Source organism: Chroicocephalus ridibundus, chromosome 6 (genome assembly GCF_963924245.1).
Source record: "Chroicocephalus ridibundus chromosome 6, bChrRid1.1, whole genome shotgun sequence".
NCBI classification, from domain to species: domain Eukaryota; kingdom Metazoa; phylum Chordata; class Aves; order Charadriiformes; family Laridae; genus Chroicocephalus; species Chroicocephalus ridibundus.
This window is the reverse complement of record NC_086289.1, coordinates 12,762,209-12,790,041: the sequence shown is the minus strand read 5'-3', so window position 1 is coordinate 12,790,041 and position 27,833 is coordinate 12,762,209. Positions and strand designations below refer to the sequence as shown.

General features: G+C 40.8%; 1 long non-coding RNA gene across 12 annotated transcripts; it reads left to right on the top strand.

The window, feature by feature from the left end:
- The first annotated feature begins 479 nt into the window (after positions 1-479).
- On the top strand, positions 480-27,833 carry LOC134517568 (uncharacterized). Of its 12 annotated transcripts, none has more exons than XR_010071682.1 (9): positions 480-895; positions 3,081-3,233; positions 3,674-3,868; positions 7,641-7,785; positions 13,256-13,368; positions 14,421-14,489; positions 16,094-16,263; positions 16,846-16,993; positions 19,191-27,833. It is a non-coding gene; the product is annotated as an uncharacterized LOC134517568 (long non-coding RNA). The 12 variants fall into 12 exon arrangements; XR_010071679.1 differs by having other exon boundaries at positions 13,697-14,489; XR_010071680.1 differs by having other exon boundaries at positions 3,790-3,868; positions 13,256-14,489.

The following is a 27,833-nucleotide window of genomic DNA, read 5'->3' as shown; positions in this document are numbered from 1 at the left end:
AAAAAGGAAGTGAGGAAAGACAGAATCCTGCTGTTCCATAATGCAGCCAAACTCCCAATTATATTCCTTTTGTTAAGCACACACTGGAAGCAATTGCCCTCTCACTTTGCTCAAGTGCGAAAGGTATAAAAGCGGAAAATTTCTCACCAGACTGAGGAAGCAACCAGAGATTGAAAATGCCCAGAAACGATATTTGTGTGGGTAGAAAGAATGCGTCATAGATCGTATTCTATGTGATTTCAGTTTGTTTGTAAAATGCTCAAATTGGGTGAATAAAGAGAGGAGTTGGTTCATTGCCAGACTGAAAACCTACTGGTATGAAGGAAAAGTCTCCTTTCTTAAAAGAGACATTTTCTGAAACTAAACATGCCATTTTGAAAGAAAGATTCTGAATGCTTAATTTAGAAAGCGCTGGTATGAGATGGTCTAGCTTTACCAAATGCGAATGTATATGGGCTGGTCCTCAACGCAAAATCAGAGTAGGGTTAGTGAATCAGCCATCTGCCTAAAAATTAAAAATAAAACCATCATCCACCTCCAGAAGGGCTGGGTGCAACCACAGTGCTGATGAAGAAGAGCGCTGGGACAACGCAGTCCCATTCAGCTTGCGGGGACTCTGTCTCTGTCCCGTCCAGCTTGCCTGGCCTGCCTCAGGGTGTCCCAGGACTTCTCAAAGCTCTTTGTCTCCATTTCCCAACAGCTCCAAACCAGGAATCCGCTGCTGTATGCTTTCCCACTTTTTCTCTCTCACTGCGGGTCTGGTCTTGCAGGGAACTAGGAAGAAATTTCAGCTCTGTGGAAACCGTTGCACCGTGTCAGGATAACCCTTTGGGAGACAGCAGCTAAGGACCTCCTGATGCAGAGGCACTGGGCTGATCGGACACTTCCAAAAGAGGTATGTTCATCACTGACGTGGTACCAGGTGCCGTCTGTCTCCAATATTTGCTCTTCTCCATTGGCAGAAGAAGATTAGTTCCTGCTGTAGCAGCAAGGACTGTACTGTGAAGGACATAAATTAGCATTTCATCATGCTTACCTGCCATACCTTACCTCATAAAAACTCCATTTCTTTAGTATGTTTCCCTTTATTTTAGTGGCATTCTTCCCTTCAGCAGATACAGGTTTTACCACCACAATATCACATCTTATTCCCTGAAGCATTTATAGAGTATGTGTCACAGGTTTAATGGATCGGGAACATAATTATTCTTATCATATTAAATCTTTGAATGACGGCAGTTGGCCATTTTTAGTTTTTACTCTTTTTTTTTTTTTTTTTTTTTTTTACAATGAGTTGAAATACTGAAAATATTTTAAAAGCCACCACAACCCGACAGGCCAGAATTCTCCTGTCAGCTACATCTCAAAGTAGCAAACTTTACTGACATTTTGCTGGAATTTCTTGCTGGGTGAGAAATGCCTGGGAGCAAACTGAAATGATCTTCTAGCAGGAAGGCTGGTTTCCTGCTGGGGTTTGTACTTTTTAGGGTGTTAATCTAATATACTGTATAATCTAACAATTTGTTTCCATGTGAATGTAGAATTTACTTGGACAGTGGGAAAGGAAGATCGCTAATATATTTTGTACAAATATGGGATCAAACTAACCGACACTGTGTAATTTCCTTGACTGAGAGAGAATATATTGCATTGAGGTGGGATTCTTTGTTTTTCCAAAAAATATTTCTTTTTAAGTTGTAGGTTTAGGCTGGTTGAATTAGTGACACTGAGTGATAATGAGGAAAATCTTTCAGATAATAAAAGTAAAGAAAAAAATAATAAAACCTGGAAAATCATAACAATTTAGTCAGAAATTTTCAAACAGATAAATAAATTTTCGAAAAAAAATTATGTGATATCCTATGTTGAAAATTGCCAGAAACATAATTCAAAGGACAGGTAAAGAAATGGGTTAAAGATACACCCCCACAAAACAGAGGACAAAAACCTATTTCTCTAGCGGTGATTGTAGGTGTCATTTGACTGACATTTTTCGTGTTCTTTTTCTCTCACTGCATAACATTAAAATAATAATAATTGGGGATTAAATCCAAACATATAGATTTTATTTTTTTTATTTTTGGCATGTGATATTTAAAACCAATTGTTTGCTGAATTTCCTTGGGACATCAATGAATGTTGCAAGCCCTACAGCCTGTCTGTGATCATGACATATTCCTTAACAAATGAAGTTAATAACTATGCACTGATATATTGCGATTTTCCCGAAGGAGGCAGCCCCATACTGTTTCCTATTTTCTGCATGTGTTGCCTGCATGATTGAGTATTGCATTAGTCCTGAGATTTGCAGGGATGATTTCAAGTATATATGATAAATACCGCAGATAATGTATGTCCATGGGCAATACTTTACTTCCTGAAGGATATCTACCAGCTAGTGAAGGGCCTGGTAAGTTGAAGGAGAACCCAGAGGAAACTTTCAAAATAATTTAAGAGCATTACATGCATTCACCCGTGTACTCCAAAGACATTTATTTTTCCCTCATGCCTACTGATACACTTCAGGGACACAGCTCATTCTGGCTAACTAGGTGAATCCATCTCAAAGGAGGTGGATACTGTTTATGAGTAGAAACTCCCCACACACCAGCCTTCACCTCTGAAAAAGTCATTGGCAGCTTCCAGAAGGAAGATGAACCTGGATTGTGGCAGTACTAAGGAAAAACGGGAACAGGGAAGGATATGTATCTTCTGATTGCAAACACAGATGTGAAATTAGAAGAGGAATAAGAAGCACCAGGTCCACCTGTCACTGATATCAAATGCAAAAAGAGCTGATGAATTTCTCAGCCTTGATTTTTATCAGCTACACAGAGACCTCTGACCTTCCCTGTTTCCCCGGGTGCAGTGAGTAGAGATGCGGTGGATCACATTGCACAAAGCAAGCAGCTTTAATTCTGGTGGGATGGCTCAATGTATCAAGATGTATTAATGCTAATGAGTTTGAAAGGAAGGGAAAGAGGAGAGAAAAAGAGGTCTCCTTACCCTCCCTCTTCCCAGCTCAACATGATTTCCTTTTATGGCTTTTTCATCTCAGTGTCCTTGTTGTCTGCCTACAGATGAACCTGGGTCCCTAACAAAGAGTATTCCAGGAGGGAGTCGATGGTTTAATATATTTTTTTTATTTCCCATGGTCCTGGTTGCCTCACCAGTCCACAGCCAATGGTCAGAAAAGACTATTTCAGTTTTCACATCTCAGAAACTTCTGAAACGTAAGCACCTGCGCGTTTTCATTGTTGAGTTTTGGGGGTCTTTCAATAGTCAAACAGAACAATCCTTTTCACTTTCTCTTTTGGCTTTGTGAAAACTTTCAGATTAGGATTAATGTCTTCTCTTACCCAATTGAGAAACATCTGTTCTAGTTCTCCTCTAAATGATCTTCAAAGCATGTGTAAACTCCATGTGTAAGAGCCAGTCAGAATAAGGCAAGGTATTCCACAGAAAATAATGAAAAACAAATATCCTCACCTGGAGTGAGGGACGTGGCGTATGGTCATTCTCAACAGCTAGCAAAAGATTCTGGCTAGCTTGCTCAACTAATATGCCTGACGCCTACTGCATAAATTACTTGGGACTAATTTTTCCCTTTAATCCAATAAGATGGTCAAAGTGTTTTCATCACATCTATTACCTATGATTTTTCCATTTTCAGATTTCAGAATTTCATTTGCAAATAACCCTTTTTCACTGCTTGAACAGCTCTGCAGCAAGGTGGCAGTAGCTGGAACAACAGCGTGACACATCTAATGAACTCATCATTATTTCTAGCTGGTAAGCAGGATTCAGAAGCCTCTCCTGCTCACCTGATACACTCACTGAAGAACCACTTATCTAAAGAAATCTTAAAGTAAGTGTCTTAAAGTTTTCCTGGAGCTCTTCCCAGAAAATGGCCTCATCTTGAGGCTTCTAAGTGAGCTTTGTTCCCTCCGAACAGGCCATTGAGGGGAGGACTAGGTTTGCCCCTGAGAAAAGAAGAGTACACCACTGCGGTGGCTTCCACGCTGCAGAGGAGTGTGTCAGAGCTAAAAGCATAAACTACTGCCCCTTGAGTCCAAGAGAAGCCTCTGCAGCTGGCCTCAGAGGGGAAGAGTGTTCTGCTCATCGAAAGGAAGACCTTTCTATGAGCGTGGTACATGGGAGGCATCGTGGTCCTCTAGGATTTACTCTCCTCTTGCACAGCTGTCCACACACCCACACCTATCCACTCAATCTTTATAAAGAGAGAAAGGACCAGCTTAATATAACTGCTGGAGGTGTCTAAAGAAACTCATATGCCTCAATTATTGATAGGGGGTTGCAGACCTTTATGTAAAATAGACACGCATACATATTTAAGTTTTATTCTGGCTGTTAAATATTAATGATTTTTTTTTTTTTTATTAAAAAGGCTTTTTATCAATTTAGCTCTCGTTATAGAATCCTGAAGGCAAGAAAAAGGAGTACAAAACTGTTAGGGTTTTCTGGGCGATCAGTGATGCTGTACAGAAGAGACAATAATCCTAGTCCCAAATCTTAGTCCTCAGAATGAGGGAAGAGGCCCAAACTCTTCCTTTCCGGCCATAGCACACTGCCAGAACACCAAACAAAAAGGGCACGGTGTCCTTTACAGAGTATCCTAAGTGGCTGCATACATAGATTAAAAATAAGGCAAGCTACTAACTGCGGACATTTCTAGAAGGGATGGAAGGTTTACTTCTTGCTGTCTATTTTAGTGCCGTGGCCCTGAGCTATGGGTTTGGGCGGCTCTGTTCACGGAAGGACTGACCCGATTCCTTGCCAGTCTAGCAATTGTCAGGAACCTGTAGCTCCAAAGAACTTTAGGCTGACATTAATCTATTCGAACAGTCTGCTAAAATTTGTAGCAATAGCTCCAGAGTATTCTAGCCAAGAGTCTTTTTCTAATGCAATTAACGCTGCTATCCATTTGTCCCTGGAATGTTTTCCTGCATTGTACTGTCCGGCCATCCTGGTGTTTTTACTGCAGTGTCTAGTTAATTAGCACTTGGTCTGTCTTTCTGATACTTTGATTCCAGTCTCATTACATTATGCAAATCTGCATCTTGCTGAATCTGCCGCGTTTTAGGCCACATGCTGAAATAATCAAAACCCCTCTGCATCCCATTGTTGTTGTCCTCTATTTCTGGGTTTTATTAATGTCTGTTCATGTGCGCGTGTGTGTGCATGTGCGCTTCCTAATTTAGAAGCAATTGAAATCTTAATTTCTATTCTCATATAAACAGTAACACTGCCATTCTAAGTAGATGGCATGAAATGGCCAGGTTTCATTTTCTAGGCGTTTCTGCCTGAATCCCCCATTTTGCAATATGTATTTATCCGTCTAGTACTGAGTACCATCTCCCCTCATTCACTGGTGCCAATTTATTTTTTTTTTCCCAGACGGAAATATCTGAAATGGACTGTGGGCCTAATTCTGTGAATGCAAGTAAAAAACCATTATTTAAGCATCTAAGAATTAAATGTTAAACTAAATTATAAACCCGAAGTTTGGAGCTTGAAATTTAAGCTTAAATAAACAACTCCGGGAAGGCTGTCACTCCATCACCCGCATATAGTAAGAATAAGAAGAAATAATAAATGATAAAATCCTTTACAGTAAGATCTCCAGTGTGCTGGGAATGTTCAAAATACCTGAGAAAATTAACTCCTTGTTCAAGGACTTTTTCACTCTGCAGACTGTTGCATACATACCCCCGAAAGTCCAAAATCTTGAGGAGGCTTTCATAAGTGCAATTGTGTTTTTTTCATTAAAAAGTTGTAACCAGGTCCTTGGCAGTCTAGTGAACTGTAGAAATCCAATATTCAGCTGATTTCTGGTTGTCAACCAAATGCCATAAGAGGCTTGGTGGGGTTAGGGTCAGCAGGATAGCTGGGATTGGAGGTAAACCTGCATTTTGTAGTGCCACATTATTTTGCTTTATTAGTAATGATGACTACACCCAGACACCTTGAATAATGAAACCAGAAAACTTTAAAGTATGACTAATGCAGAAAATCATCTGTCCATCAGAAATGCCTCCTGTGGGTTAGACCTCTTTTCCTGGCCACTAAAAGGAGATCTCTTAACTTGCTATTTATTAGCATATTCCCTCCTTTTACCCTTCCTACCCTTGGGAGGCCCTATTTCTTCTCCAGGCCAGAAAGGGTGGTGTTGGTAGCCCTTTCCAGGTAGGAAAACAGGTGATATGATTCAATTGCTCTGAGCCAGGAAAGATGTTTCCCATCGGTGACACCATTTTGTTTTTCGTGGGTGAACAAGGACCACAGGGGCTTTTGTCTTCTTTACTGCGCCTGTTATCCAGCAAACGCTGTAATTCCCATACTCTGAAACCTGTCTATATCAAAGTAGTATTTCCTTCCTTCTTCTCCCTTTTTGCTGCTACAAGAGAAGCACATTTTGAAGGCAAAGATGAAACAAATTTCATTTCCTTATTTGTCTTACTAGAGCTTCTCTGAACAGAATGGATCAAACCGCTAATTATAAGTCACCTTACGCTCAGAGATTAAAGAGAAATTGTAACTGTGAGAGGAGATTTTTCATGCATCTCCCCTTTACAGAAAAGCTGAAGGGCACACCTAAATGAGTAAAACGGAGTGAAATGACACCAAACATGCTACATGTTGGAGATTTGCAGTGATCTGTGATGATGAAAGCAACGAGATCAGTGGCAGACAGACAAAAATGATGATTTACTTATTCTCTGAACTGGTAAGACAGTATTTCCAACTCCACAGCAGACACTTCAGGCATTTGAATGCAAAATGTATCTATGCTATCTCAGGATGGGACATAGAAATTTGACCCAAACAGGAGCTCTAAGGTCACCCTGAATCGTCCATGAGTAAAGTAGGGTGAGATTTGATGGAAAGCACCTGTAAGAATTTCTTTGAGAAGTTCAGCTTCTACCTCATGTAGCTGTCTAGGAAAGCCTAAAAGTTTAAGAATAATTATGAAAGATAAGAATCTTTATTATTTCCACCACAGCTCTACCATAGCTGGAGTATAACGAAAGTTGCAGAGATAACATAAATAGAGCAGTTTCTTAACAGGCTGTAGGCAGGTGCCTGGTTAAAAGTTTTCGAAGAGGACATTGCTTGCTTTTCTTTTGTGTTCAGTCTTTCATACAGAAGAAAGCATTTGTAAACCTTGTACATCCTTCTGACTAAGGAGGAATCCTCATTCAGACATCTCAGTACCTCAGTTGGCAAAAGGGACAAATGTGTCACTCTTTACTGGTCAATATTTAACCACTGTTTTTGGGGGCATATTTCAGGCCTTTGCTAGTTGCCTGCAAAATCTCCCAGATCAATATTTTTTTGAACTATCACCTTTCTTGTTTCAAAGAGAAGAACAAGCATCCAGAATACCTGGTCTCTCCTCCTCGCTATAATCTCATAAAGCACTATTGACTTTTCTGATGCATTAGGAATATGAGTTAAAACTTGTAAGGCATTTGAGATCTCAGGTGTCATTTGCTACTGTCCTGAGATGTTGCAGAGAGTCACTAGCCTGAACTGAATACCCATGACTCCCTTAGAAGCATCTCTCAAGGGTAAGAATGAGAATCCACTTTCAAGCGTTGTCACCCTGCTGTTTTCAGTGATCTTCTGCAGCTCTGAACTTGAAAGAGATGTAATTCCTGACAGTACAACTGACAGTATGCATTTGCTGCCATGGTCTGGGCAAGACTCCTGTTGCGATGAACCGTTTCTCATCACAGAAGATGATACAGCTGAGTGGGAAAGGTAAGAGACAAATGAACTCTTGGCCAACTCACTTGTTGAGTGAAACTGGCATTCTGACAGGAGGAGTTAATTAGGAAATCATTTATGCACTGATTATCAGCATTGCCTGCCTAAAAACACAACGCAGCACTTGTATTGAAGCAAGCAGAGTGTAACTTTATAGTATACTTGTGTTGTCAATTACCTGCCTAATAAGCTTATAATTGAAACCACTATTATCATGTAGTTTCCATAATAAGCAATAAACACTGTAAAATAATGCATGATGCCCCTCCAACTCTATGGAGAGCATGTATAAATCATGTAATCAACAACAGCTTATGTTGTGAATCCCAAAAATTGATTAAAAATTTTGACACTTCCCCAAGGAGCTCTTCAAAGAAGCATCTCTAAAATTCAGGGACTTTTGGACAAGAATCTGGATCTTGAAATAATGGCTTCAAGCCAGAAGTTTTAAAGCCTAATCCCAAGCCTATGAATTCAAGGAACAGTTTGCCTTGACTTCATAGGAGTTTGGACCAGGCCTTTAAAAGACAAAGCATGCCCAGGTCGTGTGCAGTCCCCACACACGGAACTTCACTAACAAAAAAGAAAGTCCGAAGCCCGCCTCACTGGCCACCTTACCAGTGGCAAAGCAGTGTTTGTCTTCTGGTTTCATCTGCTCTATAACTTTTCCTCTGAAACTGCTTGGAATAGGAAGAAAAGAAGATTTGGCTGGTATTTCTCTTGCTCCATCTATCTCTAGTGAAGCAACGGAGGTCAGGATGTCCTGAGAAGTTCAAGGAATCACATTATCTTTGCATCCTTCCCACAGCATAACTGAGTTGAGAAAGCAATCACAGGCCAGGTAAAACATGAAAGCGGTCAGGATGTAGAGAGATTTAGGCGTCTTGCTGACTGGAGGACTACAGTTTTCATAATAATCCTCACAAATTTGGCCACTGACCATAACTGACACATAAAGTTCCTTGAGGGGAACAGTATTGCACATGCTTCAGGCTCCTTGTGATTAACAATAGAAATGAACTGCAGCTTTTCCCCCCAGCAGACCCTTTTTCTGCCTGTGAATATAAGAATTATCTCCACTTGTGAATCAATTGGTGAATGAAGCACTTATTCAACTTATTGCTAATGTCACTTAGAGTGTATATAGATAATACATTCTGGGAGCAGAGAAAAAGGAAACATACTTATCCCCCAGACAGAAATATTGTCAAAAAAATCCTGACCTTTCTTGGTTTGTATAAGTCATTTAACTAGCCACTTCTCGCACCATATAGCAGCTGAGTTAGCTGCAAGAGAAACCTGAGCCATTTTTCTCATGAAAACCCCAATGACTTAGTGACTAACTGCTTGAAAGTAATCCTGATGAAACGGCGTGACCTCTTTCACTTTCTTCGCTGTAGTTTAAGACCTTCATTTAAGTGAGGAGATTTGACTTTATAGAATATTCAATCTTTCTCAAAAATACAAGACTTCCACCCCCCCAAATCTTTATGATTAAACAGAATTCCTTATTCTGCCTTGGTCTAATTTGTATAATAAATTAGAAATTTCACTGTAGTGATAGTTGAGCCAGTTAGCAAGTTCTACTTCTTACTGCACAACTAATTCTTATCTTCAAATAACTCCTGGGTATATACATTAGACTTTGATTTCTCCTGTTTCTCCTAAGAAAATGTCCTACATACATCTCCTCCCTATAAAATGACAATAGTTTTATTTCCTTTCTGTTGCACTTAAGTCGGTATCCCTTCCTGTCACCACACACCTCTTTTGAGGACATTCAGCTGAGTGCCGGCTATTTTCAAGTCAGTGAGGTCTCAGAACATCCTCAGTGCTTGTTTCTTCTGTGGGCCTGAAGATCACAGGACCATGCTCAGACCTCTCAGATGGGCTGTCCCTGGGGATGAGGTTGGCCTTCAGAGCCTGCCTTCCACTACACCACGCTTCTCTAGCTTCACCAGCTATCTTCTGGCTTCTCAAGTATATGTCTTCAGGGACATAATGCACAGCAAAGCAAATTAAGGCAGAGAGCAAAGCCTTAACAGAGCTAAAAAAAAATGCAGTATAGAGAACACTGAAAACACTGGAAGCTTCCTCAAAGAAGCCAAGTGCTGATAAATGCCTGATCACTTCCCTTTTCACACCTCCTTGGGAGGATGTGGTCTACTGTCTGCATGGCAGTTGTGGTCGTACAAAGTGTGCTCCCTGCACCAGAAGTACTTGACTCTTAGAAACCAAGTTCTTTCCATATCGTATAATCGACTTGCAAAGTTCAGTTCCGATACCTGCTCTCAACTCACAGCTACTCAAAAAAATTGCTCTTCCTCAGATGTGTCACAGAAACCAGTAGAGAAACTCCCTGGGGCTAGGGCAGTAGCTTGCTGTTTTTCTGGTGAAGTCCGATGTGTCTTTTTGGGGGCAGGTTGCTTGCAGAAGTACGATGGATAGCTTGGGCAGGAGCAGTGCATCATGAAAAGCAAATGTTCTGCATAATGTGATACAAACATATCACACGCTGTCACAGGATGTTTGCTTAAATTCTTAATATTTCAGGGCTTTCCACAGTACATATTTGCACAACCAAAGAATATCTGGACCCTGATCTTGGCTGGGACTTGCACAGTTGGTTTAATTCCATTATTAATCTTGTTTGCTGTAGGCCATTCTTTGATTATCTTGTGCCAAATTCTGGTGTGAAAGTATGAAATGGAAATAAGGTAGCCCTTTTACCTAACCCACTTGTGGCATTTGCTTCTTCTAGTTGTGACAGGCAAATACGTGGACTGAACTGTTCCCAAAGGTCCTGCCCATGCAGCTGGGCAGAGATTACTAACCTCTGGCAGATGGTCTGGAGCTTTGTCGTTCTGAGGGTATATATTCTGCCTGCAGACAAGGAGGAATTTGGATTTGTGGCGTGGTTGTCAGAAAATTTAGTTTCAGAAATGTTTATCCTGAGGGAATAAGTGAAGGAAAAGGTGGGATGTAGATGCAGACAGGTGATGCCCTGGCCATCCTTAGAAGATAGCTTCACATCCAGGTCCCCATGGCAGCATGTTCTTTGCTCGCAGCTATGCTGCTTTCTGTCCCGTGCCGCCCAGAGGAGCACAGCTGTCTTATTTAGCTCATTTAAACTTTCCACAGTAAATCAACTGCTACAGCACTTCTCGCTGAATGTTCATTTGTCGATATGTCTCTGGTGCCCTGGACTGAAAACAATATTCCAGGTGCAGGCACAGCCAAGCTGTACAGAGGAGTTATTGGGGTTTGTTTTTGGTTTTTTTTGGCTCCATAATGTAATGTCTCTCTAACCGTAGCCTAAGATTGCATTGCCCTTCCTTTTGCTGCTGTATCACATTACAAATTCATCTGTGATTTCTCTATTGCTAGCCCTCAATCTCTTTCAACAGTACAGCTTCATTCCATTGAATATAGCATTAATTTGTTAGTGTTTATAGGCCAGTCAGTGCTATTGTGTGAGAGGTTGGACTAGACCATGTAGAGACAATATAATATCGATGGCAGCCAGACAAAGAGAAAATTGATGATTCAAAAATAGAAGGGAAAGGAGGAACAACAGGAGACAGAGTTTGGTGAATAATAGATCTTTCATGCCTGTGGTAGACTGAAAAAGATTTTAAAAATTGCTCACAGCTTAATGGCAACAAACTTCTAAAAACACAAACTCAAAATCTAAAAAACAATGAAACACTGACTTTGAATTTCGCTAAGGTATTTTGTTTAACTTGAAATTAAAAGTCTTGAGATTTTTCTTTTTCTTTTTTTAATTTGTGTTCTTTTATTGTCATGTAATAATTCAAAAATCTCTTTTCAAGGGAAAATATTTTTTAACTTTAAAACTCCTTTGTTTTCATTCTTCAACAAAAATGGCACTTCAAAGTTCCATTCAAATATTTAATATTTTTTTACACATGTCCTCAAAATGTTGTCTTCTTTTCGGTTAATAGTATTAACCAAATCTGATAATAGTTGCCAAGTTCCAGTCTAGTTTTTAGTTTCTTCAAGACCAGTTTTGGGAAAACTGACTTTTAATTCAGTGTCCGCTTAAATACATAACACCTGATAGAGAGAGGAAGGACCTGAACAGCTGGTGGTGCAATGAGCAAAGAAGGGAGAGTCAAAGGGAAGGAATACTGCATACAGAGAAAATGAGAGATGGAAAAAAAATTAAAAGTAGAGGAAGAATGTAAAGATTCCCAGGTAGAGAAATAGGGATAATATGCTAGAGAATGGGAATAACGCAAAAACCCCACAGACTATTAGTTCCCCCACAATTTTAGGCAGAATTGAATTTCGTAAGTCAGGTGCCCAGATGTCATGCACTTCCACTGCAAGAAATGGGGCAAAAAGGCTTGACAGGAGGTGCTGCACCTGAGATCAAAATACATCTTCAGATCGATGTGAGTTTCTTCACTGAAGACATAAGGTGCCAAAGGTGACCAGACTCCCTAATCAGACTTTCTGCTTAGGTGCCTACAGTTAGGTGGGATGAAACCAGCCGAGATCTTTTAAAAAGTGTATTTACATCCTTTTGTTTCATGTCCTTTTGTTTCGTGTCCTTTTGTTTCATGGCGTTTTCCTCACGTGCATCTGGTATCTAAGCTTAGGGAAAAAGCTGGTGAACCAGGATGGTTTATTTATAGTATTATATAGAGAGTTGCACCATAGGTCATGGAAGAAAAGGATAAATTACATAAAACCCCTCATGGTTCCTTGATGAATTGTGCAACTTGCTGGCAATAGCACTCAGGCTACTGGCATGGATATCTGCCTCCTGCACCAATGATACCGAAAGACAGCGGCTCAGATAATCACACAGAGGAAAACTAGAAAATTGGTCTAAGGGCCCTGAAAAATCAATTACCCTTAGTTCTGCTGCCTTTTTTGATTCTGTCAAGACTAATATTAATGCTTCTTCAGGGTTTTGCAGTGGCACAGGCAAGCCAACCTCTTGGCATCTGCTCAGTTTGGTTGTGGATCTTGGTGCTGAGAGGAAGACAACAGACAATTATACCAGTTCTTGGTTTAGCTCTAGGCTGTAGCGTGGAACTGATTTGGCCTAACTGCCCTGGTAATCCTTACACTTGGGCCTCCCGGCCACAAAAACCCCTTGACTGAGCCCTGGGTTGAAAACAAGGTTGTTCCAGGGCCCGGGTTGGTTATTTTCAATTTCATCTCTTCATTAGCTTTATGGCCGTGATATTGCAACTGCCATTCTCCAAGAACAGTGCTTTCAAAATATTTATTCTGTTGTTTACATTTTCTGAAAAAGTCGTGTGCCGCCTACCACTGACCTTTCTGAAGAGTGTGTACGCAGGGCATTAATGCCAGTAAACTGGCAACAGAAGTAAATGATAGCTGTTGTAAGACTGCTTTGTTTGATCCCTTTTCTGTTCATTTTAATACTCAATTACAGTAATTGTCATATCTTTTTTATTTCCAAAAGAAAGCTGACTTACAGAATAAGCCTTCTGCATTATTCCAAGTAAAATCAGAGCCAGAAGACTGCCACAGAGGTTCAACATTCTCTGCTTGGAACTAGAACAAACATTCGCCATGGTATGAGGTGTTAGGTTCTTTCTTTTTTCACTGCCACAAGATTAAATTCTTGCGTTGTTTTCACAAGAGTTAATGAATGATAACTCCAGAGTCATTGCATTTCCCGGGCGCCAAAAAATGTCAACGGCCCACCAGTTATCTCATCGGGGCCTATTACTCAAAAGCTGCAGACCGATGCTTACAACTCCAGCATAAAAAGCTGCAGCTGCAAATTTCTGGAGGATCAGCTTATACTTATCCCCAGGGAATGCCTGCCTGAACATGCTCTAACATGCAGGGTTCTGTCCTCTCTGCCACCGATTCACAGCGTTCGCCATTCTCTCTGCAGTGACATAATGGCCATGAAGGATGTTTTAACTGATGTTGGGCCTGAAACAAGTCTCCCTCGTGTCTGTTTTGTGAATTCATTGGTCCATTGCCAAGAAGAGTATTTTTGCCAACAGATATCAAACTAGCTGATACTGAAGCTTTTGATTAAAATGAACTTAGACCCATCTAGCCATAATAACTAAATAGTTATTTTAGTGGTTATTATGTCTTTACTGTGAGACATCTTATCATAGAGGCAGATTGCATGAATCAAAGTAATTGTACGTTGTGGAGACTGGCAATGACAACTTCAGCTGCCATCACTAGACAAACTTCTCTTCCGAGCTGTTGTGTAAAATATGGAGTGAGAGAAAATCTCTGTTGTGGCTGAGGCACTCCGACTGAAGAATTTCTGTCTAGCGTCTGCGCTCTTCCCAGCAGTTCTCTCCTCAGTGATTATATCTACTGCTTCATTTAAAAAAAAAAAAAAAAGATACAGAACATCAAAGGATTTCTTTGTATAAAGCTGAAAAATTAGAAAAACGACAAATTAAGAGTCTAACCTCTTAGATCCAAAAAAAAAGCAGTTCAGCTTCTCCACTTATCATCACCTTTAAGTCAATCCACAGCTGCAGTGGAGTTGAAAACTCCTTGCTTCTCGGGTTGCAGATTACAGTCAGGACATGAACTTTGCCTGGGGCTGAGGCTTTCAGCTCATCCAGACCCTTGTCTCTGTGGTGCAGGACCTGGAAGCCCAGCAGGGCCCATTTCCAAGGCAATCTGAATTTGGCCGCCTCACTGGAGCGCAAACGGTAAGTGAGCATCCCCACATTTCGCAAAGCGCTTTGTCAAAAAACTGGGCAGGGATCTGCAGGAAGTTTATAAAATATGGATCCCACTAGGTAAATGATTTGGGTTTCAACAAATCTTTTTTTTTTTTTTTCTGATAACAACGTGCCTACTTGATCATCCTTACAATACCTTACCTATGTTTTTTTGAAGCCTTTTTTAAAGCGGCATATCTGCAGAACTGACATCCAGCTCTCCAAACCACACTATTTCAAAAGGATCTGTACCTGCAGAATTACAGACAGGATCAGATCCCCATCCTGTGGTGATAACACATGAACGTATTACAAGTCTGATTGTCTTTCCCCTATCCATACGTTTTTTAGACTGTTGCATCAGTATATTAACATCCATCAGTGTCTATAACTTCTAGCGAGGGTTGCCAGAAGTTTAAAAAGATAAAGAAATTCTTCTTATAACCTTATAAGATTGTGCGGTAACTATTTGGTGTCACGGGGCATCATAATACAATGTGATCCTGCAAAATTCAGCCATGGATCTAGTCTAGAGTCATAAACTAAAATGAGACTAGAAAAAGGTACTAAAAGTTCTCCTGAGTGATTCTTTCCTTTAATAAATTCTAATATTTTTGGAAGATGTTAAAGATCTTGTTGAACTCTGGATCAAATACAGCATGAGCTGTACCTTTCTTTCTGAGCATGTCAGTTCTCTGTTAAATAATGGATCTGAGCAAACCAAACATATCTCATGTGAAGCTGTTGAAATTAGATACGGTCCCTTATGATTCCTGTTCAGGCAAACCTTAATGGCAGTATAAAGTTAATATTGAAATGAACTTAGATGAGAGTATTTTAATCTATATATTTATGATTGAGCTGATTTGCTCTGCAGCTAGAGGAAAGAAAAGAAGTTCTCCAGCGGTGCTTTTCTTCCATTCCGTCTTTATATTCAAATGTCAATATGCAATGTTGCAGGATGGATATTTATAATTACTCTGATTTCATTAGCTAAAAAGACAGAATTAGATGGTAAAAATTAGATTTTAATGAACAATTTCAACATGAGGAAGTTATGAATTGGTGTCTTGAGGATATCATCATGAGTTAGAAACGAGGCAAATTAGACAAGTCCAATAGGAAAAAAAAATGGCAAGGTTGAGAGGAGATTAAAATAACTTCAAACAGAGCAGAAGGCTAGTAGAGAAGAATATGGAATTAGCTTTAAAATCCTAATTCTTGTTTTAATATTGCAAAATAACTCTGAACAGTGTTGGTAAAAACTGGGGAAAAGACTTCGACAGCAGGCAAACACCAGGCTGGGGAGAATAAGGGTATCCAACGGAGCAACACATGCTGCCACTCTGCCTATCGCTGTTTTGAAATCAGTGAGGCCACCTGCGCTGAAAAAAGCATCCATGCAGGTTGCATACGTAATACCCACTTGTGCTTTGCTTGTGAATGTGTTGACCCTCGTCTGTGAGTGAGTCAAAAACTCGCTTTTTTTCTTAAAGTCACCAGGGTTTTGATGACTAAGAACGAGAGGCAGCTGTTTACGACATAATGAATAGAAAGTAAGTACGGAAATCTCTTTACCGTGTACATTGCAGGTGTAACGTGGGTTACAACCGTACTGTGGTGGACACCTGAGTTGGGCAGCTCTTGGCTGAAGTTTTTATGAAGTGAATGGATGAGGCTGAGAAAGAAAAAGGAAGGAATCAGTGGAATCAAGAAGCGAGCTGACCGCTCAAAAGGTCAAACACTTGGAAACAAATCTGAGGTGCCCTGAATCCTAATGCAATATCATCCTCATTAAACCGTGTCATGGCCTCAAGCAAATGCTCAGTATAACTGCGTTTTTACTGCAGCCATTTTAAAATGATGGCTCTTGTGGCATACGCATGTCTCATTTGTTATATACAGTCATGCAAGCCACACAGATGACTCTTAATGTTACCCTCTCTCCCCCTCAACTATTAAATAAACTCGGAAATTACAATGACATTAAAAACACTTCGAGCAACTTTATGTGATCATTAAGTCAGAATATTCCACTCTGGAGGCTTCTGCTATTCAGCAGCCTTGAAATTACTTAGATCAATTAAGTGCATTATATTTTATATGGGATATAGGAATGTGTTTTTCTGCCACTGTGGGGAAATATAAATAATGAAACAAGGAGAATCTCCAGCAATCTCTGTGTTAGTCCAGTGCTGCTTTTCTCACTTCTGAATGTCTTCACTTGGTTGGGCTTGCTTTTTCCTTTCTTGGTGAAATATAGTCACGTATCTCTACAATGCAAACATTTTAGCAGTAAAAAAGTCTTAAAGTCTGCCTTACTGTGCCATCCCTTTTTTATTAGGTGACAGAGAAGAGAAATAAGCATGCATAACCCAGGAGCTTTTAATGAATTGGAAGCACTTAATCAAATCATCAAAACTAGGAGCCTGCTTACTCTGTATCCTGGAGAGGAACTTCCAAAGGATGCTTCGTTGTCCTGCAGATCTGAGGTACCCCCTCAACATGCTCTCTGTATCCACTGACAGCACAGACACGATCTGAGGGTCACCTTCATGGGACGGGTCTCTGCTGGGGGTGCTGGTGTCAGGAGGCTGAACAAAACTACTTTACCATCAATGTTGAAAAAAGCAAAAAAGAGCAGCAGGGAGGGGGATCGGGCAGAGAGAGTCGGAGGGATTCATTGAGGCAAGTCATTGCCAGACCTGGCAATACCACCCAGGCCTTTTAACGGGCAACGTCTGAGGGGTAATGCCCCTTTGGAGAGAATGATGTATGACAACATCACACTTCATCATCCAGTGAAGCTGAGACTATATTTATTTACTTATTTATGTATGCTATTAATCAGTGTAATATCGTTTCAATTCTGATGCGTTCATTTGTATTTCATTCAGGAAGTGGGCTGTTCGCTGTTAATCATAATCTTTATGACCGGTCACTACCAATTTAGGATAATGTTTGTAGACTCCAGTGTCATCTTGGGATATGACCTTGCAGGAAAGGTCATTAGTCATTAGCTACTACTAATAATTAATGTCCAGGTAGAGCGATTAGCTGGTCAAGTACAATGGCTTCAGAGTGGCTTCAGAGAAAGCATTACTTTCTGTAAAGTGAAAGGGCTGGAAGATAGTTTCCTGGCTTACAAGAAAGCTGATTGAGAGGCTGTGTAATTAAACTCGTTGTGTACAGTGCCCATCATGCAGAACATAATAGGACTTACCCAGAAAATGAATCTGATAACCTGGCGCCCAGTGCCATGCTAATTCTCATTCTGTTGTGCGGCCCAGCCACTAAATTATAGTTATGCAGGATTAATTAGTACCATTCTCCATAAAGCTAATAGTCAATGTAAATGAGGGGGATTAGCAGGGAGTTATGCGGTGACTTATGAAAAAGGAAACACGTTTTTAAACAGGGATCTCAGGACACAGAAATTAAAAACCAAGGGATTTACTTTCAAATATCAATGGCCCACTGCATCAGGTATGGGTTTGCTTTGCCTTGGCGCTGAAATATGTTTGCAGAGATAAAGTTGTGCTCCGCTAGGCGCAGCTGAACATCCTTAGGTATTTCAGGAGTCATCAGCTTCTTCGTTATAAAATCCAGAAGGGACCTGAAGTGAACTTCTAGGGGATTACTCGTATAACGTGGATATTCCAACATGCTTGAACTACATGCCGTTTAAGCTTTTTTTTAAAGAATATTTTTTGCAAACAAAACAAAATCAAACAAAATCTATAAGCATTTGATGGTAATCTAAAATTGCCCAATGATACTGTGAAAGCTCTTGTTGTATTATTCTAATGATTAATATCTTCTCTATTAAAAAAAATGTATGTCTTATCACACAGATTGTTTGTTCAATTTTGGATTCTAATCCCTGGGTTTACTGTCGCTTTATCGGCTTGAGTTTCAATAGTAAACTCGTCCTCCCCACTGAAACCCATATGAAATGGGACGAAGCTACTCCATCTCTTTTATAAACTAATAGATTGAATTCTTTAAATATTTGTCTTTTGGGCATTTTTGTCAGTACTGCACTCATTCCTCTTTTCAGAACAACATCCTTCCTGACTTGCAGGCACCGGACCTGGACGTAATATTCCTGCAGTGATTGCAGCATTATCAAATGCCAAGGAAAGAGAGCATCTTGATCTCTACTCAGAATTCTCTTGCTTATACTGTAATACACATTTTTCACTGGCGTCTTTTGTTGGCAGCATCATGTTCACTTGATTCAAGAACGCTTCTCCTTGTTTCAAATTCACTACAGCAGAACTCTTCTCTTCCCCATTTATGTATGCTGTAGTTATCTCTAGCATCCTTCAGTCCCCTTCTGCCTCCGCTAGGATGTGTTAGTTACATACAGATCAGTTTCTTTATGAGGTTAAGGTGCAAGGACCTCTGCAGCAGGAATTAGACTCCTCTGTGGTGCGTACATCAGACACACCAGGTGACTCTGAAACTTCTGGAGCGCCTGGTGGCCCAAGAAGTGACTCTAAATACATTTAAGTGAACAGAAAATGGGTATACTATTTGTTTGCTTTCTCTTCAGAAAGGAGGAGGAATGTTCCACAGATGTCTGAATTTTTATGTTGTTTCTTATATTGTTCCCTAAGAATCTGTAAATGGATACCATCTGAGATAGACTGACATTTAATCTGATCCAGTACAGATCTTCTTTAGGTGGGAGGAAGAGAAAGAAGAGGAAAGCTAACAGGAGGATATGGAAAATTACAACCCTGTCCCAAACTTAAGCAGAACAAAAAAACTACAACTGAGAAAGGTGTTGAGAAGTCACAGAAATACAGAGAGATCTCGTCAAGTGACAATGCTCACCCTCCTGTGTTTTGCCCAAGGCTGGGCTTTGACTGCAGCCCTGCCGTCTCCAGCTGGCAGAAGGCGGCCCACGGATGCACACGTGTCTGTGCTAACACTTGCCACCCTGGAGACTACAGCAGGGCTCGAAACAAAGACCCATAAGGCTGGAAACTTGAGTCTGCCCTAAGACTAAAGGTGGCACCTGTCAGGGACAGACGCTTTCTGCGGCAGCGGCAGAGGGAAGAGCCCGGCAGCCCCTGCAGACCAAGGCCTTGCACGGTGCAACCTTATTTGTGCTCCCTGGTCCCAGGGGGCTACACAGTTTGGAAGACGTAATTCTTCACTTTGTGAAGAAGGATGGTCGAGGGATCAGAAACAAGACAGAGCCAATAACTTAGTTGAGACTATGATCAGCTTACATTTATCTCCCTCTGCACCCTGCTCCAGCTTTTTTCTGAACTGGTTCAGAGCACTTGCAGTCAGAATCTCCAGGTATCTCTCTCTCTTTCTCCATGCCAAGGTATATTTCGCAATTACATCGCACAGGGTTAGTACATTTTTCTAATGAGAAGAGGTGCTATGAAAGCTTTTATGTTGTTTTCTTTTTTATTTGGTTAATACACTTAGTGTGTGTGAATGCGCGCCTGTGTAATGTTTTGTTAATGTGACATTTATTCTCCCTTCCTTCCAGCCCCTCCTCAAGCATGTCTGCAAATCAATCTGGTTTTGTGTTTAATGCAAGTTATCAATCATCTTTTCATGAGCAAATGGTTTCATATTAAGGGGAAGGAAACATTCTAATGTATTCATTCTATTATTGTTCCTTGGAAAAGATCCAGATTTGCAATAAACCAGTGATTGGAAATGCACAAAGTATTTTAATATCCTAATTATTTTGATTTAACTTCCTCTAATAGTTTAAATTGATACTGAATTTATTTAGAAGTCATTACAAAGGGATTCCCCCCGCCCCCGCCAAGTAGTTCAGAAACACACACCGAACTGAAGCTGAAGACAAAATACATTGTTCATATTCCGAGCTGCCAATGGTATGCAAAGGGAAAGCTTTTGTATGAGAAAGCCAGGTGGAGGGAAACGGGAAAAAAAAAAAAAAGCAAACAATGCTGCTATATATACATTCAATTATTATTTAAAAATTCATCTGATTGATTTAAAAAAAAACCACATTGATACAATGGCAATTTTTCTGTCTTCAGGAGATGATAATCAGACACCCACTGACTTCCTACATTGCTGGCACTGACACAGATTTGACTACATGAAAAGAACTACTCAAAAATTGCATCTCTTCCTGCGTATTTTATTTTTTTTCCCTGCTATCTGCATTTTTACCTTACTGCTGCAGTCATGCTTTGCTCTTTTCACATAAATTTCATCCAAGGTCTTCACAGGAATGCTTTGCTCACGTCCAGGATTTCTCAGCATGCTGTCACTGCCTGAAGGGACTGAGAAGGCTTTAAAGTGATAACGCTTGGCCCTCCAACAGATCCCGCAGAAACCTTAGACACCATCCCTAGAAGGTTCACTGCTGCCATAAAGGTCCATGGGACACTTTTGCGTAGGTACCAAGAGCTTCGTAAGGACTTCGTACAAGCATGATAAATGTTATTGCCAGGCTCTTCCTGAGGTGTAGATAGAAAGAGTGTCAGTCCTGGTGTCCTAAGTCTTTTCTAGGTCTTTCATGGCTCTAGAGATATCAGTAAAAGCTACTGACAGGATCAGTGGTCTGCCGTGCTCCTCATGCTACTGACCCAGTAAGAAGCCATCCTTGGCTTGACGAGCTGATGGCTCCAGGCCTGGATCCCCAGAGAGACTTTGGACTACAGCAAGCAAAGCTGCCACTTCTCCATTTAAGGGTCTTATTCCATTAGTTGACTGACCTGTTCAATCAATTCCTTTTCAATCTCCCTCCAATAAGAAGTTACTACAGTTTTACATCCTTTTGACCCTAACAGAACCAATGGCATCACATTAGCATAAAATCAAAGCAGCGCGAGACTGAAAAAAAAGAGAAGTGAAAAGGATCTCTACAATAAGAATTTATGCCCCATGATCATTTTGAATATGACTGTACCTTGACAATAGCTGTTGCCTGTAAACGAGCATCCACGGATACCACATTACTTATGAAGCAAATTCATGATGACACAAGAGTTTCTCAAAAGATTTGGCAGAGCCTGGCTCATTAAATTAATTTTGAAGTGCTAATTTGGCACCATTTTTTTAATGCACATTAATTCATGATATAAATTTTGACATGTTCAGATGTTTAAAAAAAGTTTAAACGGCATTGGAATTTGAGAAATGTACTTTATATAAATATACTATGATTAGAATCACCATGCTTTACTGCTTTATTTAGTTGCAAGTGAAGAGATGAGTGTTTCGTGTCATGCTATGTCATTTTATAAGAGCATGTAAATGAAGTCCTTGAAACTATTTAACTGTATCATCTTGCCACCTAGCTTTAGGGCAAAAATCGGTACTGTTTGCATTAGCTTACCTCGACAGTGAATGGTGTGAGTGGAAGAAATAGTCATTTTTGAAAAATAGTCAGGAATGTTCTCCATGCTGAAAGTACCGCAACTCCGAGTTAGCCAAAAACAATCATGAGGCACTACTCAAGACTTCTAGAGAGAAACCAGCTATTGTTGTATCCTTTCTTTTGAATTACATCTGATTTTAAAGTGATTATTCTGAAGATATGGAATTTGGGCTTTGGCCTAGGAAATTCAAGATCTTGATCCTGAATTTTATGACCTGGAGTACTCTGGAGATGGGGTATGCGCTGCTCTCTTCTTTCTGAAACAGAACCACTCCACACCCTGAAGTGCAAAATTTGTGGTGGGGGCAAATAACAGGAAACCTGACTGTGAAGGCCAATGCATAACACACGCAGCTAGGACATGGGTAATCTGGATATTTTCATCCCTATCTAACAAAATAATAAAGAAGGGGAACTAGAAGGCAAATCGTCCACATCCTTCATGCATGCATTAGTCAGCAAGGTGAAGAGTAGACTGTACTATTAAACATTTGGTTTATGTTTGTACCAGCATTTGCAAAACTTTCTTAGACAGCTCTTCCTGCATCGGCGTCTTGCTCCAGGACTTTGGCAGCATTTGGGCAGCACTAGGCCATGCTGCTTCGGTCCAGATCACGCTGGCAAGATCTATGGGCCAAATCAATGTGCTCCTGTATACGTGCAGTGCTCACACATATGCACATACAAAGGACTCTTCTTTTTTAAGTTGTCCAGGGGAGCAGCCTGTAAGCTTTGAGGTGCTTGGGCAATAATTAGCCATCACCCATCTGGACCATGGAGTGGGGTTAAAACACACCTAAATCCATTTTAGATGGTATTCCTGCATTCTGGATTTTGTCATGACTATTCCTTTGTCTCTGATGCAGTGAAGGGAGCAAAGTATAATTTGCTGATGCTGTGAAAGCCAGCGATGGTAGACTAGGCTGATCACAATGCCAAGGCGTTTAGTCCAGCAGTGATAACCTAGGGGGTTTTGTATATTTATCTAGCTATCTACCTGTCAGATAAGCAAGTCTATGGGTATCTGTATTTGTTTGAACTACTGAGCTATGATCTAAGTTTTCTATTGATGCAATCATCTTTTCCTAGGTCACCGAATATTTTCTGAATGCCTCAAGATGTTTTAACTCAGTTTCCTAATGCAAAATGTTCCTCCTTTGAAATAATCAGGGAGTTGGAGTGTGTCTTTGTCCCTCTGTCCAGTCCTTTATAAGATGTGACTAATAATTGCAGTATTTTCCTTTGACTGTTGTAGCAACGCCTCATCCACTCCACATTCTCTTTGAAGTAATACACCCTCACAAAGGAGGTCATTTCAGGCTTTCTTTTTTAAAACTACTGCCTATCTAAAAAAGTTGCTAGATTTTACCGGTGTCACATTTTCATCAATAAAAAAGATGGAAGCCACTAGAAAGTCTCTAGCCCCTGCAAGACATGGTCCTGAAGAAAGAGATGCCTTTGAGTATGCATGAGTGAGTCAAAACAAGTGATTCGGTGTCCAGGAGGGTTTCTTTTTAGATGCACATTTGTAGCTAAACAGGAGCCTTGTGGTTCTCTCTTCAGCACTCCCCTTCTGTACTCGAAGCAGTTTCCCTCCTCGGAGGAGCGAGCTTGAAGCTACTCACTGGAGCATCATTTAAAGCATCCCGCCTTCAAAGCGAATGTAAGGTTCTCCAGATGGCAGCAGTTATCCTGGCCTGTGGAAATGGGATGCACGTTTATGGTCTTAGAACCATAGAAGATGACAGCAAATGTGTTTCACCAGTTAGCAGTGTAGCTGTATAGTATGTACACCCATAAGAGATTTCCAACTGGAGTTGTTTTTTAACTCATTTATACAGCAAGCAGTTGTAATTCCTTTCCAAAAAGAGTCCTTGGATGCATGCCTAAAATAAATTTCCAAATCCCTCCATCAGACTATTCCTCCCTCTCTTGTCTCTGCCCCTCCTTTTCTTTAATAATAATGGAAACAATTTGCATCGTAAGCCAAACACAATTTTCTTGTGTTAGGAAGAAAATAATGTTGCAAACTGAGTAAAGTAAATGAATAGTGCATGAACTGCTGCCATCTCTTGGTTATATTCATCACTCCAAGTATTCTGGGTGTATTCATCTAAATCAAGAATATTAGGGCACATCATAGTGTTATTTTCCCTTTCACCTCACATCCAGCCTCGCAAACACAAAACAAGACATCATTTAATTATTTTTTTTCTGCTGCTGCTGCTGAAATTGTCAGTTGTAACTATGAAGGTAATGTTTAAAGATCTTTATTAATATTCTCTGTGTGCTTAAGCTAGGTCCTTCATCTTACTTTTCTGGGTTTTAGTTTTTGTTTTATTTTAATCTCTACCTTTGTTAAGATTCCAAGCATTCAGTTGTAATTTTCGTACTACAACAGAGCTGGCTTTATTACATTGGCATTCTGATAATGAAAAGCATGAGGACAAATGAAGGGAAGGGCAGCGGCAGTGAGGAATCACATCTGCCTAAGTGAAACAAAATGAATTTCCAATATAATTTTTTTCCATGTTTAAAGAATAACACACTAATTTTATGCCTTATCCAGATGTGTACTCTGATTAGAAGCTCGTTGAAGGCAAAACTCCAGTGCACTTCAAAAGCATTTGGATAATTTCCGGTGAAAATCGTCAGATTTCTGTTGAAGTTGTCAGTGAAATGACATTGGTTTTTCCCACCCAATACCATTCACCACAATTGCTGCATGTTTAATCAGTTCCTGCTGATTTCAGTGGGACATCAATTGACCTTTTCTAGGTCAATTGCAATGTGTGGACAGCTAAAATATCCTGTCTGAGCAGTCATTAGATGCCCCCTAAATGATGATATGGATGATGAATGGGAACAAAATCCTGGCAATCTCCCAACGACAGCCACAGAGGCAGGATTTTTGCCTGTTCCTCACTTTTTTCCCAGCCCTTGGTCCCGTTCCCGTCGGTGTCACACTCGCTTGTTAACACGTTGCTGTATCCGTACCTCACCAGACCCTATGGCTGCACCACAGCCCCTCACTTCAGGCTGCAACAGAGAAGGATCAGCAATTTGTATGGAAAATACAAATGCAGAAGGTCTGAGAGCAACCTAATTAAAGCACTCCTGAGTTAAGCCAAAGGTTACATTAACACCCAGGCTATAATTAGCAGATCCTCTCACGTTGCGGAGTGAGGAGGCTTATCCAGTCTGTCTGTTGGAGCAGAAGCAATTGGGAACCGCCATGAACGTGACAAGCAGTCGCTTGCCGTGTCCTACTGAAAAGACTTTGTTGAACTGAGGCCTTACAAAAAAGTTTTTTTTATCTGGAAGACCAGAAATTGCTTGGTCTTCCCTCAGCCGGTAAGAGACAGCCAGTCACGGCCGAAGATCTCTTTCCTATGGGATGTACGTGACTCTGCAGTTCTGGAACCGACGACTCTTTTGTCTTTCTTTTTGTTATCATGACTAAAAAGTATAATTATATACAAACTCAGCTAAAACCGCCGGCATTAAGTTTGAAAGGCCTTCTAGAAAGGAACAGCGTCACCCTGCGTGGCAGGTTTTGCTTCACTGGTTTTTTATTCGCGAGCTCGTTACATGACAACTTACCGCAGCCTGATTTTCTTACTCGCTGACGTGATTAAAGCACTATCACCCCAGAGACTTCTTGTTTGCCAGCACGTATCACCGCAACCCTCTCGGCTTCCTCCAAAGCGAGGGCAGAGGCCTGGCGTGCTGGAAATTTGGCAGGGTGAGGTTTGATCTCATTTCATAATGGAGACACTCTGTTTTCTCTCTCTCTTCGGGGTGCTGAACTTTCTTCCCGATGACTTGATTAAAGGATTAAAAAAGAAAAAGAAAAAAAAAAAAAAAAGCAGCGTGGTGATTCTGATGTAGAAAAGCACAATATATACCATGAAAAGCGCCATAAAGCAATGCTTCACCCTCAGAGCGGTTCAGAGATAGGTAAATAAAGTGCTTTGAGCGACACTGTTCTGATGAGCAGATACTGGCCAGAGTGAATATGATGTATCGGCATAAAAATAGGTTGAAAAGCCACTGTAGAAGTACAAGTAGGACCATCCGTGCTCAGATCCTGTTACTTAAGCAGTGCTTTTATCATACCGCTTAGTGCAGCGTCACCTCCCGGATGGAAGGATTTCTATGTCGAATTTGTGGAACAATTTATCGGTAGGCAGTCTGCCTAAGGATGCAGAATTTGTAGTGATTATTGTAGCCTTTTCCTTCCCAATGCCCTGCTCACAAGAGATTACATGACATTGCTCCAAGAGCAGGGAAACAGCCTTCATAAGCAAAAAAATCATTTTTTCCAGACTATATCTTAATTTTTTATTTTTATTTTTTACAAATCCAGGACATTTTAAGAAAGCCCAACCTTAGCTAGAAGCGTGTGAATTCATACTGACAGATTCCTTCTGGATGCGAATACCTACAGTTTAGCTTCCAAATTGCTCTTCCGCTGTTTGTTTGTTTTTTTTTTCCTACCCTGTCTTTAGACTAAATGGAAAAAAATGTTATGCCATTACCATTTGCGTTCAAACTCAGACAAGTCCTGGTGGCTTCCAGACCTGCTCCAGGGACTCATCTTTCCTGCGTAGCTGCAGCGGTAGAGGAAGGGGGAGCGTTGTGCTCTTGTTCGTTATCAGGTTATTGAATGAGGTTTCTGTCATGAGAAAGCTCTGCAGAACCCTGTAGAATACTTTTTTATTTTCTCGCATAATTCACTTTCTTCTGAAAGTGAATCTTCATACCAAAAAGACACGAGTGCTTTAATTAAAAATAGATGTCTTTCTGAAGGAAATTTCCCGGCTCAGCCAGACATCACCAAGCTCAAAGCGGGAATTGGACTGAAATTTTCTGGTTTGTGGTTTATCAGTGCTCAAGACCCTTGGTCACTCCATCTTCATTCTCTCTTTGCTGGCTGGCAGCAGAAGCAGGCTGGGAAAGGGGATGCCAGCAAGAGCTGGTGCCTCATGCCCTGACTGCCCTGGTGGGTAAGTCCGAATTCAGGAGGATCCTGGGTTGCCTACAAAGTCCACCTGCCGTAGGAGCATCTTTACAAAAAGGCCTTTCTTGAAAGAACCTTGGACCATCCTTTCTGGCTGATGTCTTGTGGTATAACCACAACTGGAGATGGAATGGTTGGGGGAAACAGAGCAGCCATACATGGGAAAAATGAAACTGTGGGAACTTAATCTGCATTTCCCTTTGGCTCCCACATCGAAGCAGATGTGACCCCAGAGCGCTCCACAGCAGATCGCTGCGTCTGCAGGGCTGCATGGACTCATCCACGGGGGTTTCCCCACCCTACTGCCTGCAGCACTGAGTTCCAGAAGATTCCTGCTATGGTTCATTATTTTGGAAAAGATCTCAGACTGAAAATAAACTGGTTTGCTGCACTTCAAAGTAGCGGAGAACGGTCTGGACAGACTCATGTGTGCTCTGCTGGGCCCTCTGTAGCAAACACGGGCGGCTGCTAGGAACACCTCAGCAATAGAAATAGACAGATTTTTCACTGTTGTTCTTCTCTGGTGAATAAAAAAGCTCAGTGAGGAGAAATAGAGATGATCCACGCCAGTGAAACCAACGTATTCAAATCTAAACTGAAAAAAAAAACCCCAAACCCATTGAAGAAAACTCCTGTCAGAATTTCCCTCAAATGAGTGGACAATGGGGTTTCTCCGCTCCCTAAAACCTAATTCTTTGAAAAATTTACTATTCATTGAAAGACATAAGACCAGCTTGGTCTCCCAGCAGTGATGGAGCATTTGTGAAGAGCAAAGATACAGATGTTGCTGATCATGAGCTGGGTACAGTGACGCAATGATGCGAACGGGGCTTAGCGCTTGCAGTCTGTGGGCAAATGAAGGATGCCAGTTTCCAAGGTGGCCAAGTGCTGATTTAGCTTTTAGATAAATAAATTAAAA